Raw genomic sequence first — 10210 nt, forward strand, 5'->3', positions numbered from 1 at the left:
CACGACTCAAAGCCAAATACAATACCAAAACAACCTTCCACGTGTGTGGGTTAAGGACTACACACAACAAATGTTATCAAGTTGGCTGCTCTGCTTAGTTAGTGAAGGATGTGCTGAACTCATACAAAAATTTCCAGGTTCAAATTCAAAAGGGGTTCTTTGGTGTAGCCTTGGGCACAGTCTTTTCCTTCAGCTTCAGTTTCACCATTGTGCATGGGGCAAATAGTTTAGAATTAAATTAGAGTCTGAAAGTCTGAGCATTACCACAGAAACCCTTTGGGGGTATAAGAGTGGAGAAGGGGACATCGAGCTGTCACAACAAAAGCTTGGGAAAGGCATGCTGTGATTATCAAATACAAAACAAACTCCAGGAACGAAACAAAACCCAAACTCCAGCTGCTTTCCATGCCTTGAAAAGGAAGCCATATTTAAGGGCCTAAATAAAACGGCCTAAAGCTAGAATCCTGTGTGTGTGTGTTTAGATAGGGGAAAAACCCAACAACTCCCAACATTCCTTAACCAGCCATGCTGGGAGTTGTAGGACCTTTTTTTTTTTTTTTTTTGTCTAAACATGCATAGTACCTCGCCCTAACTTTAGTAATCCAAGATGTCTAAATCAGGGAAGGTCAGAGTTCAGGCTTGTGGGATCTATTTTATGTCTAACTTGAACCCGCAGATCCACCAACCACCAGAGCCTGCTGCAGAATACAAACATTTAGAATTAAAGAACTATGCACATAGAAATTTGTTCTGAGTACAAGAATTGAGCAGAGTTCACAGTCCTTCCACACCAAAATAATAATAATCCTGATTACCTGAAGCTTTCTTCTTTTCATCAGTATAATTTGAGGGCAGGGGTGGGTGGATGAGTCGTTTAGTTGATGCTCTTGGTGAACAACTGGGAGTCAGAAGTCCTTGCTGATCTACTGCAAATCACTTAGAAACCTACCAGTAGATCTAGATCTACATCCTGCCAATCACAGGTAGGGTTGCCATATTCTGGGACATGATGATGATGATGATGATGATGATGATGATGATGATAGGATTTTTTTAAAAAACTGAGCAATATGTAACAGTCTAGAGAAAGAAAGAAAGAAAGAAAGAAAGAAAGAAAGAAAGAAAGAAAGACTTTAGTTATCTAACAGCGCAATCCTATGTGTGTCTACTCAGAAATAAATCCTATTGAGTTAAATAGGGTTTATTCCCTGTCAAGTATGTATAGGATTGCAGCCTAAAGTACTTAAGCATCTGCAAATAAATAATAAACAAAGAACAGTTTAAGGAAACAAACAGAAAACTGACACTAAGGCCTAAAGCAGGATATTGCACTATAAAAGTGGTATGAAAGCAGTATATAAAAGGTAGGAGCCACACCGAGCAAGATATCAAACTATGAAAGTGGTATATGGTATGTGTCAATGGGCCCCAACAGTTGTCAGTGTACTTCAATCCTACTATAAATGTGGCTCCTGCATTTTATATATGGCTGTTATAGTGCGGCGCAAAGTGGTAAGCGGCTGTTACCATCTAGCCGGGGAAAGGTAACTGTGACTGGGGAAGGCAATGGCAAACCACCCTGCTACAAAGTCTGCCAAGAAAACATCAGCAAAAGCAGGCATCCCTCTAGGAGTCAGCAATGACTCAAGTGCTTGCATGAGAGGTTCCTTTCCTTTCCTTATAGTGCAATATCCTGCTTGTTGTAGATTAGGCCCAAATTACATTTCTTCACTAGTTCTCAAAAGCTAGAGAATTCAGTATGGTGACTTACCCCACACTCCAATCGCTCAAGTAGTTACCATAGGATATTAAGGATAGTAATATTAAAAGAAATCTTTTAACCTCAAGGTAGCCGTCTACTTCGGCCTTAGCTAGCCCTAAGGTTTATCCCGGGATCGTCCTGGGGTCATCCCTGCCTTCTGTGCTTTGTTGCAAAGTAATGTTTTTGTAGTTTTCTTTCTTTTTAATTGAGAAATATTTTTCTACGCACATAATACAAGTGTATACAAGGAAAGCTACTTCACGTTTTTGCAAAGCAAAATTTTAAATTAAAACATCAACAGCTGTAAAACCAGACATCTTAAATTCACTGCAACTTACTTCCAAGTAACAGACTTGAGGCTTGCAACCCAAATCCAAGGAGGTGGATTTTTGAAGGGCAATTTTTTGGGAGGGACTTTTCTTTCTCCCCTCCCTCCTTTCCTCTCCTCCCCCCCCCGTTCCCTCAACACCCCCCCCCCAAAACTCTCTTTCTTTCCTCACAAACAACCCAGCGGCTCAGCCTGGCGCTTATCCTAAAGCTCTGACATGGGACTCAGGCAGCCTATGCTGTCGTGTCTTTTCTATGCAGCCGCAGGCACTATAAAGTGTCACGGTGAGTGACTCAGCTGAGTCTGTGGAGGAGCGGTGGCGCTCTGGAAAAGGCGCCAGATTGACATGTCTTTTTCTCTGCTGCTGCTGCTGCTGCTGCTCTGCTGAGCAGACTCAAGGCACCATTTTGGAGGTCAGAATTTCTCTGGCTGGCTGGACCAGAAATCCAGCATTCTTGACTAACCGGCTGGGACATTTTGGAATTGCCTGGAATCCAGGACATTTTGGGTTTTCCGGGACATATGGCAATCCTAATCACAGGTCCAAATATTTTCCAATGGCAGACAAAGCAGGCCATCAAGCCTTTCTGAAACCTACACTGCCATCCTAACCAGAGATGTAAAGCTTTCTTTGTGAGCCCAAGCACAACAGATGGGGTCTTCAGAGAGAAGAGTTGATAATCTCTGGATTAAAAATTCCCTAATTACATACCGATTACAGCTGTATTGTGGGGGCAGAGAAACAGGCAGACACAAGCATGCTATCACTAAGCAAGTACCAGATGGCCTTTAACCTGGAGGTCCTTTTGTCCATTAGGAACAACCCAGAATCACATGATGACTTTCTCTAAAAAAAATAGAGCAGGGGTGGGCAGACCTGGAGCTTGTGAGATCATCAGCTGCTTTATTTTTTACTAGAACCCCAAAGAGCCAGGTGCAAATTGGTGGGGGCACAATGGAGTCAACTACCTACTGCACCCCATACATTGTGCATACAAATATAAGTCTACATCTGAGATGCTATAGATTATTTTAGAACTCAAAATGGCAATTAGAGCTGCACAAAGACCTGGTCAAAGGCAAACAATGATCCCATTTTATAGGTGAGGAACACGAAGGGCAAAAGATAAGCAAATAGCCCAAGGCCAGTTAATGGCAAAGATGTTTTTAAACGTTAAATTTTACTTGCCATTCCTCTGATCTACCTTCTGCCTGCCCCTGCTTTACATCATAAACACAGTTTGGGAACTATCAGGGGAAAAGCTTAAGTCCTAATGTGTTCTCCCTGCTTTTGTACAAGAGGTTAGTGAGTCAGCTCATACATCATTCATTCTATGCGTAAATAACAGGACTTATTCTTCTCAGTTAATTGCATGCTGGGCCTTCAAAATGTGTAAGACACAACCTGTCTCCCACCCTTAGAACAGACATTCTTTCCGGAGGCACATTCCAACCCAGGCTTTGAGTCTCTGAACGCTTCTCCAGTTCTATGCAGAATTTCTCATGTCTTCTCAATAACTGGGGAGGAAAGGCATTTTGAGATGCCTATGGCATTTTGCTGAAAGTCATTAATCACAAATTGCAAACCGCAACAATCGTCCCCCTCCCCCGCAAGTCAAGAGACTTAAGCATTATTTGTTGTGGTTATAGCCCACTCCATCATACCACAGGTTTTAATGCCAACCTTAAGAACTACACGTATCATAACCAAGAGAAGAACAGACCAAAACATGATAGATTCTAAAACACAACCTATTGTTTCCTCGTGATATGGCTACTCAGGGCTGGGGTGCGTGGGTGGGTGGGGGTGGTAGTGGGCCTACAATTTTAAGGGTCTACTCAATGGTGCAAGAACATTTGAATGGATTAGCAGTTTTGAACATTAACATTGACAAGGCAAATGTCTTGAATATACATCTTGAATAAAAAGTGCTTGCCATTACCTTTTTAATAAATTGTTCTAGTTCATATGTATTTAGAACTGATTAAAAACATTTAATGAGCAGTTTGAAATGGGGCCCACATTTCCCATCTGGTCCGGGCCTATTACCAGCTTTGCCCGGCTGTTGTCCCTCAACCAGGGATTTAAAGGCCCGCTTCCCCGGCACGTTAATAGCCAATCAAACACACGAGGCTGGAGAATACACTTAATCCATTTACTTCCGATACTGCAGTATGGGGGTGCTCTCCGGTTCCACAAGATGGAGGCACCCAGAACAAAGGAATCTCACAGTATATATAGGCCCTGACTACAAGAGGGTGTTAGTCTCTTTCTAACCCTTCTATTGGTCAGTTCTGGATTAGCAAGTTAAGTTACATTCAATTTTCAAGTTAAGGTGCACAATGTCAACGAGTCATAGGTTACATTCGATGCTCTATTGGTTGAAAGTTTTTCCCTTTGTCTGATGTCCACCATTAAGGAATGCAAATCTGGCACATAGCCACATGTAGCCACCCTTTGGCAGAGAAGCCATCTTTAACCCTTGGCACATTACATTCATCAGAGAGATGAAACTAAGAATATCTGTGTATGTGCTGGCATGATTTATAGATCTTACTGCCACAACATGTGCTGATGATCATTGGCTTGGATGGTTTTCAAAGATGATACAAATCCATGGAGGATAAGTCTATATCAAGGATAGCTGCATACAGTGTCCAGGTTCAGAGGCACTATGCCGCTGAATACCAGCTACTGGGGAATCTCCATGACCAAGAAACTGGAGGTAATGGCTCAAGGGAGCTGTTATTCCAGCAAATGTCCAGAGGAGAGCCTTATATGCTTATTGCCAGCTCCTCTTCTTTCTTGAGGCTTATCTACACCTGCAGCCCTTTAGGGAGTGGGGAGGGACGATCACAGAGTTTTCCACTTCCAGGATCATCCCTCAGGGCCACACTTCAGCAAGTTGTCCCAGAAGTAAAGAGGGATGGTCCAGGAAGACCTTTTTTTAAAAGAGAGAGAGAGAGAGAGAGAGAGAGAGAGAGAGAGAATTGCACAATTGTGCAGACGAGATCTTGTGCAAAGGTGAGGTGTGTTGTTGTTTTTTTTAAAAAACAAAAACCAACAGACTTGGCACTGGAAGACACCAAGCGCCATCCCAAAGATGGCAAAAATGATCTCCCCCAATGCCCATGGACTCCCCCCGCATGCCTGTTTCCTGAGCCCTGCTACTTGTGAGGAAGAGGGAGGACCCCAGGAGGAAGAGCCACACCTCCCGCGGAGCAGGGGATGGTCCCGAGGCGGCAGAAAAAACAGGGGAAAAGAAGTCCCAGCTATCCCAGGAGAACTGAGTACTCGTCCCCTGTTCACCCTGGGATCAGCTGTGTGTCATTAGAGATAACAGCATGATAATGGCAGGTGTAGAGTAGGCCTTGGTCTTTCCTTTCAGTTGGAAGGTCTAAGTATGCATCTAATGATTAGATTCTTTACTCCAGGCTGGTACACACTTGATGACTCACAACTGAGTCATCACAACTCACAATAGTACAAAGATGAAAACCAATGAAAACCATGATGCCTAAGGTGAGGCAATTGTGAACTGCCCAGAGAGCTTTGGCTATTGGGCCATATAGAAATTAAATAAATAAAATATATTTATAGAAGACAAATATTCTCTTTCTTTGTAACGCAAAATGGTACTTTTGTAGTTTGTTAATTTTAATAAAAAAATATTTAAGGAAAAAAACCAAATTCAATAAATAAATAAAGTAAATAATAAATACATAAATAAATGTGAATGGATTTCTAACATGGCCATTCGCCTTTGGATTCTATAGTCATCAAGTGATGGAAATACATTGGAAAGAACTAGCATATACGCTGTATATCAGGGGTCCCCAACCTTTTTGGACCCATGGGCACATTTAGGAATTTGAGAAACTGCTGTAGCACCACAAAATGGCTCCTATGGAGGATACAGCTAGTCACATAATGGTTGCCATGGGTGCCTGGCTAGTCAAAAGTGAGCTAAAGTGGTGGTGGGGGGGAGAAATAATGAGGTTGGGAGGGAGAAACTTTGAGGTGAAGAGGTGGAGAGAGAAATAGTGAAGCTAGAGGCTGGGAGGGAGGGAGAAATAACAAGGTAAAGGAGAGAGAAAGAGCAAGGCTAGAAAGGGAGAGAAAGAAGAAGGCTTGGGATGGGGAAGGGAGAGAAATAGTGAGGAAAGGGGTTGCAGGGAAAGAAATAATGCGGCTAGGGACTACTTAAGAGCTTTCAAGTTTAATCTCTTTCCCTTCAAAAATGACAGAGCTGTAAGCATTTTGGTTTCCCATAGGCTGTGATAGGGTGGTTATCCAAAAACAGAATGGTTCTACGACGGTTAATCCGACAGGATGGAGAGACAGAGCCACTCCGGAAATCGGAGCAGAGAATCTCCTTATCGGAGTGCTGCTCTGATTTTAGGAGCGGAGCAGACCCCCTCTGCACACCCCAATTATTTAGTGATCTCAATGGAAGCACACAATAGATGGACCGCTGACATATCCTGTAATGGTTAATAATCACATTATATGTGAGGCTGGGAGGGAGCCCAAATATGTGATTTTTCAAATACATACTGTATATGATTATGAAGGCTACACCTGTGGATATAGCATGGAATGGAAATAAGTCATCTGCTGTTTATTCCACAGTAGTACCCTGGCCATTCACAGGCCATTTGCGGGATTTCTCTGGGTCAAGTTGTTGATTGATTGCAGCCTGGAACTTGGCATAACATGCAAATGTTGGGTGCTGTTATAGGAAATACAGAAAATTGAATAGGGTAATGTAATTTGTAGTGCATTAGTAATTAGTTGGTAGTATCTGAGTAAAAGAGAACCTGTTATAGAACGTCTCTGTGATGAAAGAGAATTTGTTTCAAATTCTATTGTTCTATTGTTTCAAATTCAAATTCTATTGTACTCTATAGTTGTAAGAAAATGCTAGTGACACCCTATGCTCATGCTTACACTATCTAATATCAAAATCCTTTTTTACTTATAGTAAGCTCGTGGTTCTTGCGAGAGTTTCTTTATAGTTTAAAACAGGGGTGTTGAACCTGAGGTCCATGGGCCAAATCAGGCCTGCTTGGGGTCTCAGTCTGGCTTTCCAGGGTTCTCCGGATGACCACACCACCATCCCCTGGTTCACCCTTTCCCCCCCCCACTGATTGGTTTGTGCGTCTCCCCCACACCCATTCTAAGAGGTTGACATGCTTCTACAGCTTAGTTGCCATAAGAGCTGAACTGAAAGCAGTTTAACTGACTCACAAACAGTACTATATTTTCCTGTGTAATTGGGTAATTGCTTTAAAACCTGCTTAATATTTTCTTATGTACACAAGAAGTTGCCTTGTACTTAGCAGGCCACTGGTCAACCTAGACCAGTAGTATCAATTCTTGACTCTCCAAGGTCTCAGCCAAGGATGTTTCTCAGCTTTATGACTTGAGCTTCTTTTAACTGGAGATGTCAGGGTCAAGAAAGATTGTCTGTGTGCAAGAATTGCGTACTCTACCCTGTGCGTATTTGTTATGCATAAGCTAGAATGCTTTTATGTGCCCTTGAAACAAATAAGTAGTAAAGAAAATGTTCAAGTAATTATCCCAAACAGACTCTATCTAAAACATTTTTTATTAGAGGTTAGCAAAGCCTCTTTCTCTACACCAAGCAGGATACGACACTTTGAAAACAGTTTGAAAACTGTATATGGAGTGTATCCTGGCCCCCGACAGTTGTCACTGCTGTTATAAACCGTTTTAAAGCAGCAGTGTAGATCCTGCCTGTGCTTACACTGTCCTTTTCTAGAGCACACATTGTTTTCAAGAGCTCTTCTAGACAAACCTGGCATATATGGTGTTTTTATTCATGTTATGTAACTTTGGAGAAAAGGAATTCAATGAGGGAGATATAAAGCTTCCAAGAAACTTCATTTAAGCCCATAGGAATGACAATCTCTACCAAATATTTATGTTGCAAAACCCTCAGCCTGTGCTAGTTAAATAGCATGAATTCCATTGTATATGAAAAGGGGACCCTTGTACGTGAACAGCTCACCCATTATTTCACTCTAAATCAACATTGGAAAAACTGCAACTTCATCACTGACCATTGCTGTGAACAGTTATTCAACTATTCTCTATATTGGCTGGGGGAAAAGGCTGTATCAGAGCATGCTCGTATATTTTAAGAGTCGTTTCATCTTTTAGACGGCAATCCTGTGCGCACACACCAGGGAGTACATTCCATTGAATGGAACTCAGCGGGGCTTTTTTTCTGAGTAGACATGCATGGGATTGCAATAATAATAATATAATAATAATAATAATAATAATAATAATAATAATAATAAATATTTATTTATTTATTACCTGCCTGTCCCTTTGCATCTAGGCGGGGAACAACATTAGTACAACAATACAGTATAAATCAGATACATAAAATTAATTAAAAGAACATATAAAACCAATACAACATCAAAATAACAATCAACACATCTGGGTAGGCCTGCCGGAGAAGGCTAGTCTTTAAAGTTGTCTTAAATTCAGAGAGAGAGTTAAATTGACGAATCTCCTCCGGCAGGCCATTTCACAGTCTGGGGTGACAGAAGAAAAGCTCTTCTAGGTAACAGTTGTCAGCCTAGTTTTGGCTGACTGAAGTAAGTTCTCTCCAGAGGACCTGAGTGTATGGGGTGGGCTGTATGGGAGAAGGCGATCCCGCAGGTAACCTGGACCCAAACCATGTAGGGCTTTAAAGGTAATGACCAACACTTTGTACTTTGTCCGGAAACTAATTGGCAGTCAGTGGAGTGGTTTTAATGTTGGGGTAATATGCTCACCCCTAGATGTACTGGTGACCAACCTGGCTGCCATATTTTGAACTAGTTGAAGTTTCCAAACTAGGTACAATGGTAGCTCTATGTAGAGCGCATTGCAGAAGTCAAGCCTTGAGGTTACCAGCATGTGCACTACTGTCTTTAGGTCTTCCAACTCTAGGAAAGGGTGCAGCTGGCACAACAACTGAAGCTGATAGCAGGCACTCATGGCTGTTGCATCTATCTGGGCTGTCATTTGGAGCGCCAGATCCAGGAGCACCCCCAAGCTGTGAATGCAGTCTTTCAGGGGGGATGTAGCCCCATCCAGAACTAGTTGACACACCTCCAAACCCAGGTCTTGGCCCTTGACAGCCGGCGAGGAGGTCTGTGGGTGGTGGTGGCGGCGGTGGCAAGGACGCCTCTTTCTCGTCTCTTCTCCAGGCAAGTTACACGATCGCTTTGGGGCCGCACTGGGGTCGCTTAGAAGCGGTCTCGGTACGACGTGCGGATTCCCCCCCAGGTTTGTTCAGCCCTTCAAACAGGGGACATCTTCAAGTAGAGTATTGTTCTCTGCTCACTCTTAACCAGAGGACTGTCCTTTGTAAAGTAGGACACTTAGCCACCCTAGGTATTGTGGACTGTGTGTGCTTAGGTCTCCATCTCTTCAGGCAAAGAAAGGAAAAACATACCCTCCAACATCCCACAGATGAAAGTAGGAGTACTATTGTTTGTAACACTCCATTTCATTCATACCTAAGATACTCTCCCAGATCTTCCCCCATTTTGATACCCATTGCTGAAGGTTCTGTTCATGGAATAATGGGCTCAAGTTACAGGAAGCCAGATTCCGGCTGGAAATCAGAAAAAACTTCCTGACTGTTAGAGCAGTACGGCAATGGAACCAATGACGTAGGGAGGTTGTGGGCTCTCTCACACGAGAGGCCTTTAATATGCAGCTGGACAGCCATCTGTCAGGTATGCTTTAAGGTGAATTCCTGCATTGAGCAAGGGGTTCAACTTGATGGCTTTATAGGCCCCTTCCAACTCTACTATTGTATGATTCTATGATACGTTGCATGCTGTGCTGGGTTCACTCAACAATCACAATTTGTCCAGTCAGTGGTGCCGTTAGGGTTGCACTCAGCAGAATGAGCAGGAGGGCCCCTTAAATGAAGCAGGGTTGGCTTACCACATTATGAAGTGAGAGAAGTAATGCAGATCACCATCTAAAGAGAGGGTGGGGTTTAAGACCATTAAATCCAAAGTCTAAAATTATCTAACCATGCCATGAAATATATTCTAAGGCATTTTGAAAAATCAATAAGGAA

The sequence above is a fragment of the Elgaria multicarinata genome, chromosome 3 (genome assembly GCF_023053635.1).
Source record: "Elgaria multicarinata webbii isolate HBS135686 ecotype San Diego chromosome 3, rElgMul1.1.pri, whole genome shotgun sequence".
Lineage (NCBI taxonomy): Eukaryota > Metazoa > Chordata > Lepidosauria > Squamata > Anguidae > Elgaria > Elgaria multicarinata.